At 41.9% G+C, this 5,871-nt stretch overlaps 1 long non-coding RNA gene and 1 pseudogene across 1 annotated transcript; one reads left to right on the top strand and one right to left on the bottom strand.

Moving 5' to 3' along the window:
• The first annotated feature begins 104 nt into the window (after positions 1-104).
• Positions 105-1,040, top strand: LOC116211890. The gene is made up of 2 exons (XR_004157772.1): positions 105-763; positions 918-1,040. It is a non-coding gene; the product is annotated as an uncharacterized LOC116211890 (long non-coding RNA).
• A 442-nt stretch (positions 1,041-1,482) lies between these two features.
• On the bottom strand, positions 1,483-4,671 carry LOC116211842 (annotated as a pseudogene).
• Positions 4,672-5,871: the final 1,200 nt, after the last annotated feature.

Here is a 5,871-nt window from a genome sequence, read left to right as displayed (position 1 = left end):
GCTCTCGCTGTCTCTCTCATGGCGATTTCGTGGGCCGCCGCTTGCCGGGCCCATTTCATTTGCACAGTTAATTGGGCCTTTACTGGGCCTCAACCGTTGTGCTCATAGCTCTGTTCCAACTTGGGATGTGCGGTTGGTAGGGGTGAGTCCAATAGGATTCGAAGATCCAGCCTCCCGAAAATTAGAATCCCCAAACGCAGATGCGAGGTCCACGTGAATTCTCATACGTTTAGCCGTCGGACCAAAAGAGTTCCTCAAAAATCGCATTAATGTGGAATTTAGCATTAAGTGTTGTTTGTAATTATAGTTATCATAGTCTCACGAATTGTTCATGAGATGAATGGCCAAGTATCCTACTTTAGAGATGATTCGTAGTATGGATTTTTCACCAAAATTATGCAGTTAAAAATTGATTTAATTGATGATTCCTTTTGCTTTGCTGATTGCATCTTTCCCTGTTAATTTCGCTTGGTGCTTCATCTTTATTGGTCGTCTCATATTGAGGCATCGACCATATCACCGACCCTTGCTCGACGGAGGAGACCCCATCCTCGGGCTCGGGTCTGGACCAGAACACTGACAATTTCCGATCAACTTGTGTTTCCTCTTCCTACGAGATAGATACAATAGATGTGATCAAACCGGTTGGTTAAGGCCAAACGTGAACCGGGAACCATAAACCGTCTACAGAAATGGCGAACGACGATGATCTTCCCTGTCATGGTGGGGGAGCCCGCCATAACCACGTACTCCTCTCCTCAACGTAATTCTCTCCCCTCCTCCGTCAGAGTTCAGACCCCACTCATTCTCCTGCTTCTTCTTCTTCTTCGTCTCCTCCTCCCTCATCCTTTCTTTCAAAAGATTTATTTTGGCTCTTCTTCGTCTTATTCTTTCTCCACTGCAATGGCGTACGACAGAGACCGCATGAGGACGAGGAAGCTCTTCTACGAGGCAAGAGAGGAGGAAGTATTCTCGCCTTTCGAAGGGAAACCGAGGCTAGGAGGACCGCTTGGTTTATCGTAACTATCAGTTTCTATCTCCTAAAAACGCGAGGTGGTAGGATTGGCCAAAGATTCAATCATTGCCATCGACTGCACGTCCATCACTGTCAGTGGCAGGCTCGGTTTTATTTTCTCCAAGATTTAGTCATAACGAGGAACCTCATGTTACCTTTCAGATCACAGGGAATGGTAGCTTCGATGTCCCGCTTACCGACCTTCAGGCGGCGGTTCAGGAACCTGGTGAAAATGCTGTATGCAGAAGCTGTCCAAGCCATTGTATCGGAGAACCGTATGGGAGGAGTAGTGATTCCAATTGAGGGCGACAAGAGCCCGAAGGAAGCAGAGCAGAGCCCACAGGAAGCAGCCGTTGCCTGATACTCTGGTCGAGGATTGTTTCCTTTTAGTTTGCTTTGCTTTCCGCTTAAAACCGTTTCCTTTTCTTCTGTATTTATTGGGTTGTAAGAGAAGTTACAGAAATGTCGACATGCAGAATTTACTCTTCAATACCAAAACATAAGCGCTTTGTTCAATCAAAATGTGAACTCTGCCAATTCGTTACATGGGCAATTCTTTCGTATGGAATCTAACAAAAAAGCAAAGAAACCGGGAGAACCTTGTTTTTCTCACACTTGTGGATATGTTTCTCTATTCTTGTTTGGAAGCAGCGGGGCCTGATAAACTCGGTGATGCCGACACCGTTGGTCATAGAACGAGATAAAGAGCTGGCCCTAGAAAGGGAACCAATGAGAGCGGAAGAAGCCAAAATCCCTTATCATACCTGCCCTACAGGTGAAATTCGTTATGATCTCGTTCGAACGTATCTAAACTAAATGATAGAGAGACAGTGTACCGTACTACCACTGGACGAGCTTACCATTTGCGGGAAGTCATATCATTGTAAATCCAAAAGGGCGCAAATGCGGACAGCAGAGAAAAGTCGAGGCATGTGACATGGACCTGCAGTGAAGGTTCCGAAGAGTCACAAGTTTTTTTGCTCCCCTTTCCAACTCGTAAAAGAAGATGATTGCACCAAAATGCATATAGCCACATCAAAACCAAAACAGACATTCACACAGATACACCCCGAGCAGGTTATTATCATTCGATTTCACATGCAGATAGATTGCTGGCAAATTTCCTATATTGGAAAACGAAGAGGGAGCAAGATTTGCAATACATAGCCAAATTTAGAGCTTTAGTGAATTGTGGGCCAATTCAATGTCAGATGCTGATATGAACGAATGCTAAGAACAGATGCATGATAAACCGCTTCCATTGATTAAAATACTGTAATAATCACATTATTTTCGAGCGATCGTTTACACACCAATCCGCTTTCTCGAAAGTACTGGTAGAACTCTTTCCACCCATCAGCATTTGCTAGAGCTGCATAGCCGAATAATCCTAGTCCCCCAGCTAGCAAAACCTGACACATGTTACCATTGAGCCAGATTTTCAAGTTAGAACTAAAGCCAAAGACGTGTGAATTCTTCAAAGTCCCTACAAATAGATGACAGTAAAGTGAGATAGATGAAACTTACAGCAGCGGTTATCTTCGACTCGAGAAAAATTCAAGGGCCACATTTTCAATTCACGCTCTTCAGTAGGAGGTGAGGGTGGTGTCCAACGAACAAAGCAGGGAAGAAGAGCATAGACCCCACCTGCAAATGAAAGAACTAGGAAAGGCCACGCTGGTATACTCCTCTTTGAACTGCATATGTAGAACAAGAAAGTTGATATAAAAATTCTCTTTCAAGCAGAAAATTAGTTCATATTAGGAAATGAAGTGAAGGGTGCATGAAACAGACCTCCGGCCTGTTGGTAACAATAACATGCTGTAGACAAAAGGCCATAATCCCATAATATACCAAAAAGACATGAGCACTTCATTCATCCTAAAACCATCATCTCCTTTCAAAAATGAGAGCTTTAGCGGGAAGTACACGTCTCTGGTCTGCAAAGGGCTTCAATATGTCAAAAATATAATATGTTATCCAAAAAGAGAAAAGATTTGTAAACAAAACGATCGAATGGAGTCGTCAATCGTCACTAGCGAAAGCGCGAGAAAATAGACTCTCTCTCATGTTATATTTACCGGGGTTTGGTTTGGAGCGAGATTAAAGATATAATAGAGGAGCGCACTCCACAAGCAAAACAGCAAAATCGAAGTTGTCCAGTCCTTTCCTTTCCCTCCATCTCCATTGTCGGCAAGCTCGCTTTTTGAGGAAGCTTCCCTTCTCATTTCTGGGAATTTTGATTCTTGACCATCCAAGAAGCTGCCACGAGTCCAAAGGAAGTGCTTTCCACGGACTGAGTTAAGCAAAGTTTTATATTTGTAGGGTTGAACAAATGGGGGTAAATTTGTCGTTCGTGACATTTATGGGAGTCCGGTGGTGAGAAATCGTGCTAAGGGACTTTACAGGCAGGTGAGGGCAGTGGCAAGAGATGATGTTGCTGGTAGCGAACATTGTTCTGGATGGCCTGCCGAGCTTAGGTTCCGCAGCAATATTGGATGGTAGGAGTTATATCTGGAAAAAGGCAGATTATGGAATAGAGTTACAGCAGCTATAGATACATCCTCATTTGATAAGCATCAGCATAACGCGGGAAGAAATTTGATTAGCAAGACAAATGAGACTGCTAGCATACTGCTCCAGATGCCCTTAATGCTTTTAAATTAAATCATATCTCAATATCCCATTGTTCCTTCACGACAATCAGAGTCCATCCACTACAGACATCACGTCCTAATTAGAAAACATAACATTCTAGCTGAGTTTTGTCATTCCTCAACCTCAAAAACATACAACTGACTTATTGAACACCAAAATTGAATACCACAAACAAACACAACGGGTCAATTATCGGCCATCGTGATCCTTACCAAGATTTAATGAATGAATCTACAGCCCAACAGCATAAAACAAACCCTAAAACCCAAAACCAAAACTGAAAACTGCAAAAACTCTAAGATAGCTCGGGACATATCTCGAACCTGTCATCTGCAAAGTCATCAGAACCAAAAAAAGAAGCAGAGTAGTAGGACGAACAAACGAGAAAGAAGAGATATTTACCTCATTAGTGACCAGAACCATTCCATCCTTTATATTGACCTCCGCTATCTTCCTCAAAAACTACCCATATAAGTTGCCCGCGTTCACATAAGCCTAACAAACAGACGAATTCGGGATTATGGCTGCAAATAGCAGTTGATATAGCAAGTTTTTACATTAATTTTACACTAGCCGTGCTGCTGCTGCGGAAAAGCACAAAGCTAACGAGTCAAATGAACGGATGGGATTTCATTTGCGAGTAAAGGTTCAATTTTTAAGAGGAAACCACGCCTGAATTAACGGGCAGAGCAGAACCCTCTTGCCGTAATCAGAAAGCAGCGGTTCATCTTGCTGCTTTCCTCAATGAAAAGCCATAGAAATGCAGAATTTAAAGTCGCCCAGCTGAAGAAGAGGAGCTAAGCTCTTTAGATGGATTGAAGCAATGGAAATGGGATTACCTTTGAGAGCATTGGAGGACTGTCCCCACAGAACCCAATCCTTGTTTTCAAGCTTATGTTCAGCTGCTATGAGGACCGTCCGAGTTTTTCTAGTATCCAATAAAGCCGCCACCTCAGCTCTACCATGGAAATTGATTGAGCTCCTCCATATTCTGTCAAAACTTTTGCTCTTTTAATAATCATTATTTTCATTTATAAATGCTTTAATTATTGGCCTGGACTGAACGGGTTCATAGACAGGGGAATGTATATTTTCAATGATTGGAGTAGTAATCTATGGACGTGATCATTTGGATATGACGTGGTTACACTAAAGTGAACATAAGTTCGTGCATAGCTTCTACGATAACATTCATCACCAGGGATAAGGACCCGAGATTTGACCGGAGGTGCGCGAGCGAAAGCGAAAGCAATTTTGTCGAGTTAAGAGGGGGAAAGTTAACTATTGCAAACATATTTTGCGCAACAAACTTGATGGAATAACAAACAATCCTACCAACCTAGATCTTGGCTAGCACATCTCATTGTTGGTTCAACCTTCGTCCTCGGAAAATACTAACACTTGTATGAGCGTGACATGCTACAGATGTTGCCCTGCGGCGGTGCCGAATCTCAAACATACCACGCTACAATAATGTATACCGTCGGAGTCATTAAGAACTTCAAACGGAAAGTATAAATGAATTATAGATATCATATGTATTAAAAGACTAACAAAAAGGCTCGTACAGTCCATAGAAAACCATACTGATGAAGTGATTTTTGTGGCTTATGTTGAGGTACGGGGAGCTAATCATATTCGACAAGTTATGAATTATGTTGTGTTTGGTTTTGGAGTTGAATTTTAATTTTAATTGGTTTGTAATGATTGTATTGTTGAATTATGAAAAAAAAAAGTGTGAAAAAGTAATGAATAGTTATGAGAAATTAATGCTTGTATTGTTGAATTTTAAAAAAAGTAACGATTAGTTGAGAGAAAGTAATAATTATGTTGTTGAATTGTGAAAATAGTAATGATTATGTTATTGAATTGAAGATAAATTGAATAAAGTTAAAATTTATTTCACAAACCAAACAAGCCTGGACCAAAAGATGTCTCCAATAGAAATGATTGGTTAGCAAATGCGCCTAAATATAAGTCCATCAACACAACTCCCGGGAGTTTTGTCTAGTGGTAAGGAGGAGTTTAAGTATCCATTTGATCCTGGATTCGAAGCTCCTTGGAGTCACCAGAGCGCATTTGGCATGATTATCCGTTCCGTGCGCCACCGGGGATTCACGGAGCCTCGGGAATTAGTCGGGCGAAATCTGGACACCCAAGTTAGAAGGAAAAAAAAAATCCATCAACACTCCAGAACA

This window comes from Punica granatum, chromosome 1, assembly GCF_007655135.1.
Source record: "Punica granatum isolate Tunisia-2019 chromosome 1, ASM765513v2, whole genome shotgun sequence".
NCBI lineage: Eukaryota > Viridiplantae > Streptophyta > Magnoliopsida > Myrtales > Lythraceae > Punica > Punica granatum.
This window is presented reverse-complemented; position numbering and strand designations above follow the sequence as displayed.